A 20,540-nucleotide genomic window follows, 5' to 3' on the forward strand; every position below is an offset into this window, starting at 1 on the left:
TTAGAGCCAATGAAATATCTGCAGTGGAAGAATGGAAAAGGCTATGCTATGCCTTCTCCCCTTAGACCATCACCATCACCTTCTCCCTACTGGAACCTGGGACTCCATCCCTAGTACCAAACTGGGCTCCTTGGTGAGTTTTTGCCTTATCTTTCTGGGGCCAAGGCTTCCACCACACTTCTCATTCATCACCACACCATGTTGTGACACATAAAAAGCACTCAATAAATGCTGTTTGAATTGAATTGAATCAGGAGAAGGGAATAGAGAGTGAACAGAGAGGGAAGTCACTTTTCTAAGGTCATACAGTAGTTAGTGTGGGCTTTGAGCTCACAGCTAGTGGTAGAGAGAAAGGGGCTCCCTAAAAGTGGGCAACAGAGCCCACTTGAGGGACAGCTAAAGGGTTGAATTCAGTGCCCCAGGTCTCTGCCCCTTTGGCCTTGGCTATAAGATCTATAGGGTCATGTGTTGAATAAGAATCCCTATGAATCCCATGTCAATCATTCTCTCCTAGGTGAGAGACTGTTAGGTGATACTATTTTAAGGCTACTGTCTTTTCTTTCTTTCTTTTTCTTTTTTAAAGATCTACCCATTGCTCTTCCAGGCAACTTCTTCCACCCATTCTTGGTTACTACCTTTCTAGTCTTCTGGTTTGGGGGAGGGGCTGGCAAATTTGATCAAGAGTAAAGTCCAATCTTTTTTCTAAGTCATTAAGGAACATCTCACTTCCCTTGGAAGCAGGGTACAATTACCTTTCCTAATGACTACCCTGTCTTCACATTCCCTTTAAAACTAGGATTAGTTCAGAGACAGTTTAAATTACATGGAATGTGTGAGTTTCAACAGGGAGGGTTCCCCCCCCCATTAGTAGTGTTTTTTGGGATGTATTCTACAAGTGTGCAACTGAGGTGTAAGGTTGTCTTTATACAAATGTTTTCTGAGTATACATGACCAGCCCTTGTCTTTCTCCTGAGTTCCAGTTCTTACATTACCAACTGCTTCCTGGACATCTCTACCTGGATGCCCCATAGGATTCTCACACTAAATAAGTCCAAAACAAAACTTTATTATCTCTTTTCTCCCCAACTTACCCTTCTCTCACACCTCCCAATTTCTGTTAAAGGCACTATTTTTCTTTCTTTTTTTAAATTTTCTTTTTTTATTAATTTATTTTGATTTATCAACAATCACTTCTATATGCTTTGAGTTTAAAATTTTTCTCCCCCTTCTTCCCCACCACCCTCCCCAAGATGGTGCACAATCTGATATAGGCTATATGTATATATTCCTATTAAACATATTTTCACATTAGTGATGTGGTAAGTAAGAATTAGAACCAATAGGCAGAGCCACCAGAAAGAGGAAATAAAACTCAACAGAAAAAAAAATAGCAAATAGTATGCTTCGATCTGCATTCAAACTCTGTAGTTCTTTCTTTGGATGTGGATAGCATTTTCCATCAGGAGGCCTTTGGAGATGTCTTAGATCTTTGTATTGCTGGGAAGGGTTAAGTTTATCAATATTAGTTGTCACACAATGTGGCTGTTATTATGTACAATGTTTTCCTGGTTCTGCTCACTTCACTCATCATCAATCCATACAAGTCTTTCCAGGTTTTTCTGAAGTCAGCCTGTTCTTATAGAACAATAGTATTCCATCGCATTCATATACCACAACTTGTTCAGCCATTCCCCAATTGATGGGTACCCCCTCAATTTCTAATTCTGTGCCACCAGAAAAAGAGCTGCTATAAATACTTTTGCACATGTGGGTCCTTTTCCCATTTGTATGATCTCTTTGGGATATAGCCCTAGAAGTGCTAATGCTGGGTCAAAGGGTATGTACATTTTTATAGCCCTTTGGGCATAGTTCCAAATTGCTCTCCAAAATGGTTGGATCATTTCACAACTCTACCAACAATGCATTAGTGTTCCAACTTTCCAACATCTCCAACACCCATCATTTTCTTCTTTCGTCGTCTTGCCCAATATCATAGGTGTGATGTGAAGCCACCATTTTTCTAATCACCCATGTTCTCAACGTTAGAATTGTCTTAGACTTCTCTACATCTTTAGGGCCTAGCACAGTATCTGGCTTATAATAGGATCCTAATAAATGCTTTTTGAATTGAATTGATATCATCAATAAAGAAAAAGCATTATAATTTAATCAAGTATCTATGCTACTCTCCTTGGTGTTTCTACGGTCGGGGCCATCAAGGTTAGAGACTGAGTGGAATCCACAATGAATGACATGGTGATGCCTGAGTTCTCCACATCTTGGGGAGTGTGGTACAAAGATGGTGGCTAAGACATTACTAAATAGGTGGGGGCTAGAGTTTTTTTTCTTTTCTTTCTTTTTTAAATAATTTCATTGTTGCCTTCCCTTTCCCTGACCCCATTGGCATTTCCTGATGCTGTTTCAGTGGCATTCAGCTTCCCATAAACTCCCCTTTTGAGTATAAAGGCAGCAAGACAAGCAACATTTATTAAGTGCTCTCTATGTAAATACAAGCCAAAATAAAGGTAATCCCTTTCCTCAAGGAGCTTATAGTCTAATGGATCAAGACAACACAAAAGAAAGCTGGAACTTGGTGATGGGGGGAGCTAAGGGAGATAACTTTGGGGGGAACACAGTGCTGAGGTTCAGAAAACCAGAAGCAGAGCTGGGAGGTGGATGAAAGTTGGTTGTCCTGGGCTCCTCCCCAACATGGAGCTGGGAGGAACTCACCGATGGGAGAAAGGGGCTGGCATGAGACAGGGATGTTCCATGGTAAGAAGGCCCGGTTGCTGAGGGAAGTTTCAGGATGAGACTGCAGCTGAGGCATGTTGTAGAAGTCAGGAAAGTCAGACGCAAACTTGTGAGAGGATTGAACATATACTCATAAGATAAACATCTGGCATGTATGCTAATCATGTGTATATAGTCATCCAATCCAAAGATAGCTTGACCACACCATCTTTACTCTGCCTTCACTGTTCTTGCTCCCAAGAGATTTTCCCCCTCCAAGAAGGCTCTGGCCATGATGTCATCTCCCAGAAGTCCTGCCTGTTTTCTGCATCGGGGTCTGGATGATTCAGAGCAGTCTCTTGTAGTCTCTGCTGGCAGGCTCATCTTGATCAGCAGGGCTAGCTCAGCCATCTCAGTTTCAGTCTGCCAGGATATATTTGGGTTTGGGGAGTGGGAAACTAGTGATGGTGTTGTAAAGAAAAAAAAGAAAAGAAGGTTATTTCCTGAATGTAAAAAAAAAAAAGAATAGAAGGGAGTTCAAAAGGAAACACATACAAGCAGGTTAGCTTTGAAAGTAACATGCTGAATTTATTACAGATTTTCAAAAAATCAATCTGTATATAGTAGAGATTTGTGGTTTTGCAAATGATCCTCTTTTCTGTTCTGCTTTATACATGGAAATGTTCATTTCTTTTTAATTTTCATTAAGCTCATGATTTTTGAAGAATTGAACCAAAAAGACCTGGTTCAAACTCTGGCTCTGTCACTAATTAGATGATTGATTGTTCTGAATCTCAGTTTCCTCATTTGTAAAACACATAATAATATTTGGGTTGCCCACTTCACAGGGTTGTTTTGAAGAAAGTGTACTGTGTAAGCTATATCTTTAAGCAGGCCCCCATATACTCAATCATGGTACCTACTTGAATGCTTAAATCATAGAATGAAAAAGAGAGCTGTGTTTTCTGGGACACTGATTACATGGATATTTTTCATCAGAAGGATTGCTCTAGTGGTTCCAAGGACACAGAGAGTTTAAGAGGTTTTGCCTGAGATGGGGGAGGGAATATGCATTTGTATAGCCTACTGTGTGCCAGGTACTTTTACAAATATTACCTCCTTTGATCATCAGTACAACCCTGTGAGGTAGGTGTTGTTATTATCCTCATTTTGTAGTGGAGGAAACTGAGATGAAGTGACCTGTCCAGTGTCACACAGCTAGTCAGGGTCTGTGGCTGGATTTGAACTCAGGTCTTTCCCACCCCAGGCCTATAATTTTATCCATTGGGCCACTGAGCTGCTGCCTATGGGGTCAGCCAACCAGCCAGCTAGGGACTTGAAGAACTCCAAGGCCAGCTAGCTCTCTGCCACCAAAACAGTTAATAAGCTCCCTACTCAATCCTACAAATTGGTGGGTTTTGTTGGTTCTCCTGAGAATGTTTTCCAGAGGGAATCTATGCAGAGCAGCCTGTGTTTTAACCAAGGTGTGTGTGTTGGGGGTGGGATTTGGAAAGGGCAGGGAGGACCAGACTGGGAAATTTGGGTAAATCCTTAGGAGGTGGTAGAGCAGTCAGGAACTAAAGATGGCTGGTACTGTCCGAGTTCTCAGAAGTAGATCTTGTTCAGCAAGACTTTAATGGCTGCTCATTGCAGCTGTTCAGAGCAAAAGGGCTTCTCACATTCAATGCAGTATCTTCCCCATGCCAAATATTTCATCCCCGTAAGCCACAAACTGAAATAAAGAGCTACTCCTAGGATAGGGAATTAAATATAGCTTGGCTTCCCTTGCCCCAGAGATAAAGAGATCAGTCCAGGTGTGAGACTTAGTTTTTAGCTAAGAACTCCAGTTCTTAGCACCTTCAATGACAGGAAGAGAAGGGACCTCAAGCTTGGTGACAGGACATCATCTTCCTTCCCACCTCCTTTTCTCACAAGCTCAGCAGTAAGGAGGTGGGGAGAAATCCTTCGCTAAAGGAAACCTTCTTCCTCAGCCAGGTCTCAGCAACCAGGAAGGTAGAAAAAAATCAAAACATTCTTCAAGGTGAGAAGTCAGGGGAGCTGAGAGAGGCAAGTCAGCCAACCAGACTTGTGAAAGAAGAGATTTCAAGGGATTCAAATCTTGACAGACTCAGAGAGGTGTCAATTGGGCCTCCCAATGAATAGTTTATTATACTGACCTCCTTCTCCTCTGTGAAAAGGCTTGAGCCACCTCCCAGAGGAAAACTAAAATAGAGAGCAGAAAGTCAGCTAGATTTTTTTTTATTTGATTGTTCTAGGAATATTTCACTTTCCTTTTGGCCACAGTCCTGGCAGAATTGTAAGCAGGAATTTGGATGGAGGAACAGAAACCCCAGTATACTCCGAGGCCATAAATTCTAACTATGTAACGTGGACCTAACCATGTTGAGAGCATCCTCTGGCCAGGTACCATGCAGGATGGAGGAGTGACAGTCCCTAGGGGTTTGGTGGCCTCTACCTAGATTTGATAGAGGAGGGAAGTATACACTTCCTCCCGACAGGCAACAACACCTTCCCCCTTGAGGCATTTCTCTGTTCTTTGCTCTGTCACGTTGAGGCATGTTCTCTCTTATTACTGTTACTGTTACAGGAAAGAAAATGCCTCTCCAATGTTGGTACCTCAGAATAAAGCCCTGGTTAACCCATGAATGAATGGAAAATGCCAAGCATTAGGGACACAGAAACAAAAACAAAGCTAGTCCCTGGCCCCGAGGAGCTTACATTCTAATGGGAGAAACAACACAGTTATAGAAGAATAGGGGCCGCAGAGATGTATTTTGATTTGGAAACTTATAGGAATGGTGAGTGAAACCATAGGGAAGTAGATTTCTAGTAGCATTGTTTATTTATTTATTTATTATTTATTGTTTATTATAGTATAAATTTTAAAGCTGAAAAGGACCTTAGAGGCCATCAAATTCAACTTCATCTTCTTACAAATGAGGAAACTGAGACTGAGAAAGATAATTGACTTGTTCAGGTTGACACAGCTAGTAAGTGTCAGAGGCGGGGTTTGAACCCAAGTCTAACCTGATTCCAGACCCAGTGCTCCACAGCTACCCAGGGTGAGAATTCTGGAGCTCTGAGCCAATACTGATTACAGATCTAAGTGGTGGCAAGAACAAGAGAGTCAGGAGGCCCGAGTTGCAATGCCAGATCTGCTATTTGCTATCTGTGTAATTTTAGGAAAGTTATCATCTCTCTGGGCCTCACCTCCCCTATCTAAAAATGTGAGATCTAGGCAGAGCCAAGATGGCAGTGTGAAAGCAGTGACTTGCTTGAGCTCTCCCCCAAACACCTCCAAATACCTGTAAAAAAATGGCTGTAGACAAATTCTAAAGTAACAAAGCCCACAAATAGACAGAGTAAAACAAATTTCCAGCCCAAGACAGCCTAGATGGTTGACCAGAAAGGTATATCGAGCTGGGCGGGGAGAGGAGTGAAGTGTGGCATGGACACACAGGCCACAGTTAACCTGGAGCAGGCCTCAGAGGACTGAATCTCGGGCAGCTGTGGCAGTTTCCAGACTCCTCAATCCACGACCGCCAAAGACAACTGAGGAGGTCAGTGGGAAAAGTCTGTTTTTGCGGTGAGAGAAGAGCTAGGTCAGAGCCAGTTCCAGAGCACAGAGTGCAGGCGCCAGGGTGGTGACTGCCTCCTGAGCTTCTGGCCCACAGACTGAGGGGGAATCAAGTGGCTGATCAGAGGGGGACTGCAGGGATCTCTTTGCTGGTGCTAAGGCAGGAATCTCTTGCTTTGCCCATGCTTGGATCTGGGTCACAGTTCTGGGTGATGGTCCTAGGGCGAGGAGGAGTGCTGGCGTGGTGCAGCTTGTAGTGGCAGAGGAAAGGAAACCCTCCTCACGGTGCCAAGAGAGAAAAGACTGCTTGTGGACGGTCACTCAAAGACCAGAGCACAGGCCAGGAAAAGAGTAAACACCTTGACCCTTATCATACCACCTTGGAAGAACTGAAAATTTACAGGTCACTAAAAGTATCTCTGAAAACAGCTATACAACCCCCCAAAGCTTGGAACAGTACATTCTCCACATTGGAAGTGAACTCTTACCTTAACAAAGAGTTTAAAACTCAAGTAGTTGCCTGGGATCATGAGCAAACCTCACAAAAAGAGTCAGACTATATTATCTTACTTTGGTGACAAAGAAGATCAAAACATATAACCAGAAAAAGACAACAAAGTCAAAGCTCCTACATCCAAAGCCTCCAAGAAAAATATGAATCAGTCCCAGGCCTTGGAAGAGCTCAAAAGGGACTTTGAGAAGCAAGTAAGAGAAGTAGAGGAAAAACTGGAGAAGAAATGAAAGATGCAAGAAAATCATGAAAAACAAGTCAACAGCTTGCTAAAGGAGACCCAAAAAAATACTGAAGAAAATAACACCTTAAAAAATAGCCTAACCCAAATGGCAAAAGAGGTCCAAAAAGCCAATGAGGAGAAGAATGCCCTAAAAAGAAAAATTGGCCAAATGGAAAAGGAAGTCCAAAAGATTACTGAAGAAAATACTTCCTTAAAAATTAGAATAGAGCAATTGGAAGATAGTGACTTTATGAGAAATCAAGACACAGTAGAACAAATCCAAAAGAATGAAAAATTAGAAAACAATGTGAAATATCTCATTGGAAAAACAACTGACCTGGAAAATAGATCCAGGAGAGAGAATTTAAAAATTATTGGACTATCTGAAAGCCATGATCAAAAAAAGAGCCTAGACATCATCTTTCAAGAAATTATCAAGGAAAACTGCCCTGATATTTTAGAACCAGAGGGCAAAATAGAAATTGAAAGAATCCACATCTCCTCTGAAAGAGATCCCCAAAGGAAAGCTCCTAGGAATGTTGTAGCCAAATTCCAGAGTTCCCAGGTCAAGGAGAAAATATTGCAAGCAGCCAGAAAGAAACAATTCAAGTATGTGGAAACACAATCAGGATAACACAAGATTTAGCAGCTTCTACATTAAGGACCGCAGGGCATGGAATATAATATTCGGAGGGCAAAGGAGATGGGATTACAACCAAGAATCACCTACCCAGCAAAACTGAGTATAATCCTTCAGGGGAAAAAATGGTCATTCAGTGAAATAGAGGACTTTCAAGCATTCTTGATGAAAAGACCAGAGCTGAATAGAAAATTTGACTTTCAAATACAGGACTCAAGTGGAACATGAAGAGGTAAACAGGAAAGAGAAATCATAAGAGACTTATTAAGGCTGAACTGTTTACATTCCTGCATGGAAAGATGATATTTATAACTCATGAGACCTTTGTCAGTATTAGGGTAGTGGGAGGAAAAAATTATATGTATGTATAGAGATAGAGATAGATAGATAGATAGATAGATAGATAGAGGGCACAGGGTGAGTTGAAGTGAAGGGGTGATATCTGGAGAATAAAATTAAGGGGAGAGAGGATTATACTAGGAGAAGGAGAAAGGGAGAGGTAGAATGGGTACATTATCTCACAAAACAGACAAGAAAAGGTTCTTACAGTGGAGGGGAAAAGGGGAAGGTGAGAGGAAATGAGGAATCTTATTCTCATAGGATTTGGCTTAAGGAGGGAATAACATACACACTCAATTGGGTATGGAAATCTGTCTTACCTACAGGAAAATAGGGGAGAAGGGACAAGAGAGCAGGGGGATGATGAGAGAGGGCAGATTGGGAAAGGGGTAATCAGAAGCAAATACTTCTGAGGAGGGACAGTGTCAAAAGAAAGAATAGAATAAATGGGGGGGCAGGATAGGATTAAGGGAAATAGAGTTAGTTTTTCACAACATGTCTACTATGGAAGTGTTTTGCATAACTGCACACGTATGGCCTGTATTGAGTTGCTTGCCTTTTCAATGAGGGTGGGTGGGGTGGCAGGAAGGGAGGAACTTTGGAACCCAAAGTTTTAAAAACACATGTTTAAAAAAAATGTTTCCACATGCAACTGGGAAATAAGAAATACAGGAAATGGGATACAGAAATCTATCCTGCCCTACAGGAAAATAGAAGGGGAAGGGGATAAGAGAAGGGGGGGGGGAGAGATAGAAGGGAGAGCAGACTAGGAGAAGGGGTATTCAGAATGCATGCCATCTTGGGGTGGGGGAGGGGCAAGATGGGGTGAAAATTTGGAATTCAAAATCTTGTGGAAGCAAATGTTGAAAACTAAAAATAAATAAATTTATATTAAAAAAAATAAAAATGTGATATCTAGCCTGGATATTTTTTTTTATGTTTTTATATTAAATTCTGAAGCACCAGATAAAATGTACATTTCCATATGTTATTACATTTCCAGGCAGGAGGAGCAGTTTTCTGAAGGATAGTCCTATTATGATGACGATGATGATGATGTTTGTGACTTCTGATTGCCTGAGAGATCTCTGAATCCTCTACTTGCTTAAGGGTGAAGCAATTCTGGAAAGTTAGAGATAGTTAAAAGAGGCAAGGGACCAATTTTTGAATGGAGGATGGGATTTCTCCCCAGAGTCACAGGCATTGGAGGGCTGCTCCCACATGACTTTTGACCCCATAGACTGCTAAGAATGGACTTCTAGTGAAAACTGTTGTCTCTGTGGTTGAGCTGAGGTTTTATTTTTGCTCCAAAGTCAAAGAGCTAATTTACTATTGTGTATCTGGCCACACAGCACAGTGGATGAAGCTCCAGACCTGGAGTCAAGAATACCTGGGTTCAAATCTGGCCTCAGATACTTACTAGCCCCGGGAAAGTCACTTCACCCTGTTTGCCTCAGTTTCCCTGCCTGTAAATGAGCCGGAAGAGGAAATGGCAAACCACTCCAGTATCTTTGCCAAGGAAACCCTAAATGGGGGACACTGAAAAATGACTAGACTGATCCTATTGCCTACTCTAAACTATGTAACTTTCCCAATTTCTCTTTTACTATTCCCTTTGTAAAAGATGTTCTTAAGTATTCATGACTATTTTTTGTGTAATCAGCATTTGGTGGGAGGAAGCTAAATTGGAGAGAGGGAGCTGTCATTTTCCCTTCTAGAGTGACCACAGAAAGTAGCTTTTGCTACAAACCCCTAGACTACGAACATTTGAGATATGATAGATAGATAAAATTCTAACCCAATACCCTTCTTGGAGACAGGGAAGTGAAGATCCTTCTGCTATTCCCCAACAAAGGTAGAAATCATAATCTCCCTTGGAGATAGGATGGGCCAAATTCCATGTATCTCTCCATGCCACACATGGGTCATTCTATATTAAATGGTCCAACTATATCTATCTCTATAATACAAAATAGAAAAGAAAAAGAGGATTGTAAATGAAACTACAAGTCTCTATAGCTTACTTTTCTTTTTAAGTATATAAGAAATTCAACTTGCAATTTTCAAAGCTGTTTTGCTTGTCTGTATTACCTTTTGACTTTCCATTTGTACTCTTTGGTGCATTAAAAATGCTTTAATGACTCTTCCTTTCCTTTCTACCACTTCTTTCCTTCCTTCCTACCTCTTCCTTCCTTCCTACCTCTGCTTTCTTTCCTTCCTTCCTTCTTTCCTTCTTTTTTTTCCCCTTCCTTTTCCCTCTTATTTCTATCCTCTGGTTCACAAATTTTCTCAGCTCATGATACCCTTAGTATCTCAGCAATTTTTTTTCACAGTACTCTTAGGCAAAAAGAAATACCTATGAGTTTAATTTATTTAATGGTTAGGTCCAGACAACCTAATAAGTATTTATGACCTAACAACTTAGTAGACATTTGAAAAATATATATATACAAATTGAAAGAAAAGAATAATATTTTTATTTCATTCTTAAATAACCACAATTGGGGTAAATAACTCATATTTATTGGGACGTATATGACTTTTGGTTACTGTACAACCTCTTAAACCTTGGAATAAGATTAGACACTGCTATTCTCATTTCCTTGTTCTGCACTGATTTTCTCTCTGTGCTTCCCAGGTTTTTTTTTTCATGGCAATTGAGGTTAAGTGACTTGTCCAGGGTCACACAGCTAGTAAGTGTCAAGTGTCTGAGGTTGGATTTGAGCTCAGGTCCCCCTGACTCCAAGGCCAGTGCTCTATCCACTGCACCACCTAGCTGAAAAATTTAAAGAAAAGAATAATATTTTCATTTCATTCTTAAATAGCCATAGTTACTCTCTATCGGGATGTATAAGACTTTTGACCTTTTGACTAGCTGCCCCCCTCCCCCACCCTTCCCAGTTTTGCAAAGACATGACATCACAAAGGAGAAAGTTTGAGAGGTTACTGGGACAGCCAAAAGCACAAGTAAACCAAAACACACCTCAAACATTCAAGAATGTCATTGGAAAGAATGCAGTGCAATCTGTTTTGGAAATTGTGAACTATCTCTAGCTAGAAGTATCCTCCATGTCCAACAGATGAAGAAGAATCATGGTGTTTCCCTCTAAAATTCAACACACCCCACAGCACTCTTGTGGTTTCAAAGCAGCATCCCTGGGCACCTGGTGCACAATTTGGAGACTATGGATTGAGCCCTTTTCATCCCCAGGTTCAAGGAAGTTAACGGATTTATTTCTTGTCGACCTAGAGAAAAGAATGCAATTCCGGCATCCCTTTGGCTTGTTTACCTGACTGTGTAGTTTTTATTTTACATTTATGCAGAATATAAAGCCCACATTTCAATAAGCACCAAACCAAAGGTTCTTAACATGTAGTCCATGAGTGTTTTAAAAAATATTTTGATAACTGTATTTCAATATAATTGGTTTGCTTTGTAATATTATGTATTTCTTTCTTTGTATTTAATGGTATTATTTGGAGGCCCTAGGTTTCACCAGGTTGCCAAGAGCGCCCATGACAAGGAAAATGTTAAGAACCCCAGCTCTAGACCTCTACCAAATTGAGTTCAAATAGTGGGAGATTTCCCACTGTATTTTCTCCCTCTGGTTCCCTTTTGTCCCTACCCAATTAAAAAACTGGGAATTTCTAAGACTAATTCACCTGTAGGTGACCTAGATAAGGACAATCAACAGCCCACATTTTCCTGAATGAGTACAATCATATCTCCTTTCCTAAAGAGTAGTTTGGGGAAAAAATCTTTCCAAACACTTCAAATCTCCCATTATACAGAAAATAAGGCTCAGGAGCCAAGAAGAAATTCTTTATTTCTGAACAGAGATCTTCCAGTAATGACTAGTAATGAGGCCTGAGGCATCCTTCAGCCTCTGTCTCAGTTACTCTAGTCAAATGAACCTGAGACAATAATATTTACCTACCTTCTTCATAGGACTACCCAAGTGGCTTAATTAGTTAATGTTTATTGTGTACTTTGAAGATGAAAATCTCTAAGTGCTAAACAGTTTTGTGATTCTTTCTCATTTCTTGGAGGAAGGGGGCAGTGGAGAATTGCCAATGTTGTAGAGTCTATCTATGCCTTCGTGCTCAGATGTTCCAAAGCTGGATGAAGCCAGGAATTTTTTGAGCTGTTTGAGGTGATTGAGGGTTTGAAGCACCCAGTTTCTGGCAGGGATTGAGGGTAGGATGGGAGAGAAGGAGCTTGTCTGAACAGAAACTCCAAAGAGGTCTCCCCCTCCACTTGGAATTCTTCTGCTGTCTCAGCACTGACTTTGAACTCACAGTTTATTACATGGTACTTTTATAGCCCCATGCTTCATAGTATGCGAAAATATCTTTCCTAAACCCCAGCCACCCCTCCCTATTTGGTTCTGATGTAGCAGGGAGGAAGAACCAGAGTAAAAATATATTACAATCTACTCTGAAAATGTTTGAGGTCTGTTTTATGGAAACACTGAGCATTTGGAAGTATCTGGTTAAAAAAAAATAACCTTTACTGTGGGAAGGCTTGTATGAACTGGCACAAAGTAAGCAGAGCTAGGAATATAACATACCCAATGACATCAACAATGTGAATGAAAACAGGAGTAAAAGCTAGCCGGGTTAAATTTCACTCAGTGACCAGTCTTGCTTGGAGACAATGCACGCTGACACTTCTCTCCTCTCAATGGAGAGGTGCGGGATCGATCACAGCAACAGAATGCTCCCTATGTTGCTGTCTTGGTGATTTTGCCTATTGTAAGGGGCAGTTTAGGGGTGGGGATGAAAATCAGAGAAAGACTATGGTGTAATAAACAAACCACATGAATATAGCTTATCTTAAAGCAAAACATATGCACATATTTTACACATATTTTTTCATATATATGTACATGTATATATTTTACGTGTATATATATATATTTATGTATATGTATGTGTATATACACATACATACACTTTTTTCAATTAACAAAAATCTCTTTTCCCCTCCTTCCACTTTCCACTGCATTGGGGGGGGGGAGAAGGGAAAATCAAAACTTTGTGACAAATATGCATAGTTAAGGAAAATAAATTCTCACATTAGTCCTGTGATAAACTTAACATTCTCTTTTGCATCCTGAGTTCAAGTCCAGCCTCAGACGCTTACTAGCTGTGTGACTCTTAGTCCTACTAAGTGTCCAGGGTACTAAATCACTTAGTTTATCTGTGCCTAGGTTTGCTTATCTGTAAAATAGGAATAGTAGCAGTGCCTATTTCCTGAGGTTATTGTGAGGATAAAATGAAATAATATTTGTAAAGCACTTTGCAAACCTTAAAATGCTACAGAAATGCTCGCTATTATAATTATCAGCTCTCTATTAGGATGTGGGTAGGCTGTTTTGTCATCAGTCCTCTGGCTGGTCATTGCTATGCTCAGAGCTCCCAAGTGTTTTGAAGATTATTTCTTAATTAAAGGCCAAAGAGTATTAAATATGCAGCCAGATCCTTGTATTTATTGAACTGAAAATATAGAATATTGTGATTTCCTTCTTCCTCCCTATTTTGCTTGGCTTTGTGACCCCTATACAGAGTTTCCCTGTGGTAATCGGGCCATTTTTAATCAAGGCGGGAAGAGGGCCATTGAACCTTCTCCATCAGCTGTCCATAGCTTTGTTGGACAGAATTTCTCTTTCCTGGAGCCTTGTAGCACCTACGATATCTAATCAATCATCAAGAATTTATTAAGCACCTACTATGTTCCAGGCACTAGAGATACAGGTATAAAAATGAAATAATCTCTGCTCTTGAAGAGCTGCCGTTCTATTGGGCTCACCGTTGTGGCTGTTTGAGTAGGTAAAATTAAGACAATGATCCTTCAGAAAGGAAAAGATAGGTGATCGTGTGATCGTGTGGGCAATGGGGAATGCCAGGGGAGCACAGAGAACCACAGTCCTAACTCTTGGAAATAGATGAAAAAGACAAGGATAAAAGTAGGCTCCAAAGCCTTTTAGGGTATGTTTATCACTGTTGAGTGGAGGAAGCTTTAAAATTATTTTGTTTGTCTCCAGAAGAGCAATGGATAGATGCTGAAGAGCCAAAGTTAGCTTAGATATGGGGAAAAACTAAGCAAAGTGGATTTCCTAGAGAAGTAGGGTATCCCTCTTTACTCAAGATTTTCTCCCAAAAGCTGACTAACCATTTGTTGTAGAGGGGTCTTGTGGTCACGTATGGGCAGGACTCAATGGCCACTGAGATCCCTTTCAGCTATGTGTGAGAATTCTCAGGAACAATGTAGGGACATTGACTGTACACCAGTGTGGTGTTGTAGTGCAGTGGATAGATACAATAGAATGCAAGCTCTTGGAGGGCAGGAGTTATTTCCATTTTTTTATCTTTATCCCTAGCACCTTGCGCAATGCCTAATACATGGTTGTTGTTGTTGTTGTCGTTCAGTCATGTCTGACCCATTTGGGGTTTTCTTGGCAGAGATACTGAAGCAGTTTGCCATTTCCTTCTCCAGCTCATTTGACAGATGAGAAAACTGAGGCAAACAGGATTAAGTGATTTGCCTAGGGTTCCAGAACCAGTAAGTGTCTAAGGCTGGATTTGAACTCAGGTCTTCTCTATCCACTGTGCCACCTAACTGCTTAACATACAGCACATTGTTGACTGATTCACAGAGTTGAGAAAATCTATGTTCAAAATCTGCTTCTTAGCTATACAACCATCAACAAGTCATTTAACCTCTTTGGTCCTCAAGTTCCTCATTCATAAATGGAGATAGGAATACCTGGAGTACCTCAAAGATTATAGTGTGATTCAATGAGATACTGTATATAAAGTATTTTGTAAATTTTAAGGTACTATATAGATGTCAATTAGAAATCAGCAGCATTACTAAAAAGAAAGCCATTGATAACAAATTGTTGAGAACTAGTGGAATTAGCAAAACAAGAAGAGAGAAACTCTAAGATCACTTGTCTATTTACAAATAGCACTAATTAAAATCATTTACATAATTTGCTATCCATCTATTCTTAAATATTACATGACTTAGTAAATAGGCATCAGACAAAATTTTAGAAGATTTGATTATACTAAACTGTATCTATTAATATGTAGTCTCTATAATTTATTGCTCACATAACAAGGTCATTTACTTATTACTCTCAATTTTAAAAAATGATACTGAGAACATCATTTCTAACTATTTGAAAATATCATATGGAGAAATCTATGCCAGACCACTATGGAACCAGAGGTAAAATGAAGGTATTTAACAACAAAAAAAAGATTCTTCAAAACTGGATGTATTCTAAATATTTGAAATCAATTGAACAATAAGTGAATTCAAACATTACACAAACCATACTTTAGGCTTCCTCATGCAATGTGTTGCCAATAAGATATAATATATCAAGTCATCAGAGGACCAGGAGTCAGAAGCCTCAAGTTTCAGCCTTAGTTCTGCCACTAACTAGCTATTAATGTCACAGGGAAAGTCACCTCCCCTCTCTGGACCTCTGTTGCCTCATTTGCAAAATGAGAGGTTTGAACATTGACATCTCTAAGGTCCCTTCTTTCTACCTCCCTATCCCCCATGTAGAAAAGGAACAGCTTGTTTTTTGTCTTTGTATCTCTAGTACTTAGCACAGTGCCTATAACACAGTAGAAAAGGGAAGCCTTAGAAAAGTGAGCCTTTAATAATAACATGAACCAGTTAATAGAAGAAAGCTCTAGTTCTGTAGTCAGGAGACCTAGGTTCAAAACCCATGGCCTGATACTTAACTCTCTGTGTGATCTCAGACAAGTAACTTCACTGCCTTGAGCCTCAGTTTCCTCATCTGTCAAATGGGAGGATTGGACTGGATGAATTCTGAGGTCCCTTCCAATTCTAGATCTAAGATTCTATGATCCTAACATGACATAAGAAGGATTTGAATAGGATATTATCCTATCGATTACAGCACTGGTAACATTGTGATTTCTGTTGCCAGATAAGTAATTTTCACCATAATGGATGTAGACATTATAAGTAAATATGCTGTGGATGAAGGCCCGATAAGATGGATAATGGCAGATATAGAGGCATAATATTAAAATGCAGGTCAATAAGTTATTAAAGCTTATATTTTCCTGGCACTTTCTGTGCATTTTCTCATTTGACCCTCCCATAGCCCTATGAACAGTAATTGTTCAAGATGGACCCAACAGCAGCACTCTTTTAGTTCAGGTTTGATATTGGAAAGAAATGAAGCATTTACAAGCCATTGAATAGTTAACACCAGGAAACTCACTTTACCCTAACACAGCAAAGATATGCAACATGGATAGTAGTTAAGCAGTAGTACTTAAGTTCCTCTGGGCTTGCCCCAACTTCCATCCTGCCATTCTCCATATGGACATGCATCTGCTCAGCAGGGCAGGCTATAGTTGACTCTTGGGCTCTTCAGAAATCCACCAAGTCAGAGAGGCCACGTGAGTGGGATTTTTCATGCCCTTGGGTGACCATGAAGCTGGGGCAAGGGAAGCAGGGGCCAGTAGTCCCAGGAACAGCTTTGTTGCCTTTTATGTAAAAGGACCAGGAGTGGCCTTACCCCATATGGCAGGGAGAGAGGAAAGAGGTATGGACCTTACAAATATTGTGGAAACACTGGCCAATATTAGTCCTAATACAGTAATGCAAGTATTATTATTACTATGTTACACAAGGCGAAACTGAAGCTCAGTGACTTGGCTTTTCCAAGGTCATATAACTAATAAGTATCAGAGCTAAAACTCATACCCAACATTCTAATTTCAATACAAGACTCTTACTCTATGCCCCATGACATAGTTTTGAACTTAAAAAAGATGCAGAATTTTATCCTGCCCAGGGTATACCCATCATGGGCCCAGGGCCCAGGGTATATACATCATGTCTCCTTCAGAACTCCATTGCCCAAAAGCCTGTAAGAGAGCTCAGCAACTTTTAGTATGCACAGTTTAAAAGGATGGCCCAAATCCCACCAGGGGAAAGGGAGAAAGGCGTGGGGAGTTGAATAAGGTAACACCCACCTGATCCTGATATTTGGAGACTGAACAGAAGCTACTTATGGTATTTACTCTCTATTTATGGGTATTTACCCTAATACCCAGGCAGGAGTTAAGCAGAAAAGTTTCCTTTTTTTTTTTTTAGGGGTTGGGACATTAGGGGATTGTAGGCGACTGTGATTCACTGATTGCCTGGGGAGTATAAAGAGGCTTCATTCATGGGAATGGGTACTGATTCATCTTTGTTATTTATCTTGCTTCCTACCTTGATTAAATTTTAATAGATTTATATGTCTAGGAATAAAATAACCATTGAGTGGCACATAACAGGCACCTTTTGGTCTAATTGTTGAATATCTTTCTGCACTAAATTCTCTATACCAGTACCTCCCATTTCTATAGTACTTTAACGTTTATATTATAACGTATATTATACTTGTAACAACCTTGGATCGTAAGTAATAATGGCATTTTAACCCCATTTCACTGATGAGGAAACTGAGGCTCACAGGGATTAAATGACTTGATGATCCATTTACTTTTAATTATATACCATGCAAATAATGTGGAAATAAGATTAGAAATACTGAACTTGGAAATGTCCCTTCTACCTTCATAATACCATTTCTATTCTCCCCATTTCTTTGCATGCAGCTAAATCCCTAATCTAATTATCTCCAGACTAAATTATTACCACTTTGCTCTTGTTTTTGTCCTATTGGCCTCCTCTGCATTCAATACTATTTCTCTAATTGTATTTCAGCGTATGTGTTCATACTTGTTTGTACATGTTTTCCCAGTGTATAAATAAATGTAAATCATCTGTCTAGTCATCACCATCATCATGAAAAGCATTTATTATCCATTTGCTTGCACGTGCTTTTCCCCTCAAAACAAACTGGCCTGGTTCTTGCCATCCAGCTATTTATGATTTAGAACAGAGAATGTGGAGATAGAGATAGTAAGGGTTGAAAGAGATAGGCCAACTTCCCAGTGTCCCTACTTTACTTCCAGGTTATAGTTTGTGTTTGGGACATTGTTGGCTCAGTGTATTAAATGAAAAACTTCCCTCACATTTTAGAATCACAGATTTAGAACTGGAAGAGACCTCTTGTCTACGAGGTCTGTAGATAGATGTTGGAGGGGTCTGTGAACTTGGAGCTTTTCATAATTTAATAACTTTATTCCAATAGAATTGGTTACTTTTGTAATCTGGTGTATTTTATCTTATGCATTTAAAAAATATGATTCTGAGAAAGGGTCACTGGGCTTCATCATACTTCCAAAGGCATCACAAGTCACAAAAAAGGTGAAGAATCCTTGATCTAGTTCAACCTCCTTATCTTCTGGGAGGGTAAATTGAGGTAGAGAAGGAAAAATGATTTGCCTAAGGTCATGTAGGAAGTAGCAACGGCTGTATTCACACATAGTTCTCTGATCAAAATCCAAGACTGTTTCTACTATACCATACTTTATTAGTCGTAAGATCACAGACTTAGAGCTGGAGAAGTCCTTAGAATTTAACAGATGAAAAATTTTAGGTCTAAAAAAAGTGACTTGACTAGGCTCATACAAGTAGTAAATGGCAAAGCCAAGGTTTGACCCAAGGGGCTCTGACCCCAAATCTGACTCTCCCTCTTCTTCTTCCCTCCCTCCCTCTTCCCTCCCTCCCTTCCCTCCTTTATCCTTTCATTTCCTCTTTTGAAAATTCTTTGTTCACAGCCTTTGACAACATGTCAATTGGGGAATGGCTCTTGGTTTTATATCTTTATGGCAATACCATGAATGTTTTAGATATTAGATTTTCTCAGAAGATATTTGATACAAGGATATGCCTTCTGTTTAAGTTTCTCTTTATATTCTAGCACTGACTTTGTGCAAAAAACACTTTTAAATTTTATATAATCAAATTTGTCTAATGTATTTCAGGGCTCTCTTCATTGCCTGTTACAATGGAAATTCACATCTAAATAGCTCTTTAAGATTTGCTAACACTTCCCTTCCCAGGAAACTTGTGATAAAGGCAATATAAAGTCATTCAGTTTTATAGATGTGGGAAAACAAAGTTCTGAGAAATCAAGTGATTTGCTTATGATTATGATACACATTCTTTTTTATCTTCCTCTGGGGCCTAGACCTCTCAGATAAGCTTAAGTGAAAATTCAATTAAGTACTGCAGGCTGTTCCTCTTTCCTGGAATACTCATCCCTCCCAAGCTTTATCTATCCAAATGCTACTTAAACTTCAAGGTCCAGGTCAGGTGTCACCTCCTCCAGGAAGCTTTCCTGGCCACTCTGTTCCTTCTCTGAACTCCAATACTACTTGTGATATCATTTTGACCTTTAATCATATATTTCCTTGTATTGTGTTTACTTAACTCTTTTATGCTTGTATGTTTGCCTTCCCAATGAGATAGTGCAAGAAGCAAGCCTTGTACTTCTTTTGCCTCACCCACAGCTAGTGCCATGATGAGATGTTCAAATAATACTTGCTGAATTGAAGATATTTTAGGGAAATATTTTTTCACATAATATCCTCTCCCACCTCTAACCTTCGCTCATGAGAGGCAACATTGCTAAATGGATGAAGAGCTGGCTTTGGAGAAAGGGAGACCTGGGTTCACACAGGTTACCCTGGGTAAATCACCTAATTTCTTAGCGGTGCAGGCAACTCTGCCTATAAATTATAGAGAAGGTGCCATTCTGCATTGGTAGAGACAGTTTCCTCACTTGGAAGCTCCTCATATCAATGATACCACAATGACACCTATCTCTCTCTTCTCCATGCCTAGAATGCTCTCCCTCATTAGGATCACAGAATCAAAGATTTAAAGCATTTTCAAATTGAAAGAGACATCAGTAGCCTGAAAAAGAATCCCCATTACTGCCTACCCCACAAGTTGTCATCTAGCCTTTACCTGAAGACCTCCATTGAGGGCAGTGCCCAATGTTTCCCAAGGCAGACCGTTTCATTTTTGGATAGCTTTAATTGATAGGAAGCCTTTCTTTTTCTTCTGTTTCTTTCTTTTTATTAATTTATTTTTAGTTTTCAACAATCACTTCCACACTTTTTTGGGTTATAAATTTTTATCCCCCTCTCCTCCTGCCTCCTTCCCCAAGATGGCATGCAATCTGATATAGGCTCTACATATACATTCCCATTAAACATATTTTCACATTAGTCATGTTGTAAGGAAGAATTAGAACCAATAGGAGGAACCACAAGGAAGAGCAAACAAAACAAAACAGAATAAAAAAAAGAGCAAATAGTATGCTTCCATCTGCATTCAAACTCCCTAGTTCTTTCTCTGGATGTGGATAGCATTTTCCATCATGAGACCTTTGGAGATGTCTTAGATCCTTGCATTGCTGAGAAGGACTAAGTCTATCAAAGGTAGTCATCACGCAATGATGCTGTTACTGTGTACAATGTTCTCCTGATTCTGCTCACTTCACTCAGCATCAGTCCATACAAGTCTTTCCAGGTT

General features: G+C 39.9%; 1 long non-coding RNA gene across 1 annotated transcript in view; it reads right to left on the reverse strand.

Moving 5' to 3' along the window:
* Positions 1-1,254: 1,254 nt before the first annotated feature.
* LOC110202288 (uncharacterized) overlaps positions 1,255-20,540 on the reverse strand; it is a 46,462-nt gene continuing 27,176 nt past the window's right edge. The window contains exon 3 of the long non-coding RNA XR_002322689.2: positions 1,255-3,188. This is a non-coding gene — a long non-coding RNA (uncharacterized LOC110202288). The remainder of the gene's footprint in view (positions 3,189-20,540) is intronic.

This window comes from Phascolarctos cinereus, unplaced genomic scaffold, assembly GCF_003287225.1.
Source record: "Phascolarctos cinereus isolate Bilbo 61053 unplaced genomic scaffold, phaCin_HiC Scaffold_9;HRSCAF=440, whole genome shotgun sequence".
In the NCBI taxonomy this organism is placed as follows: Eukaryota; Metazoa; Chordata; class Mammalia; order Diprotodontia; family Phascolarctidae; genus Phascolarctos; species Phascolarctos cinereus.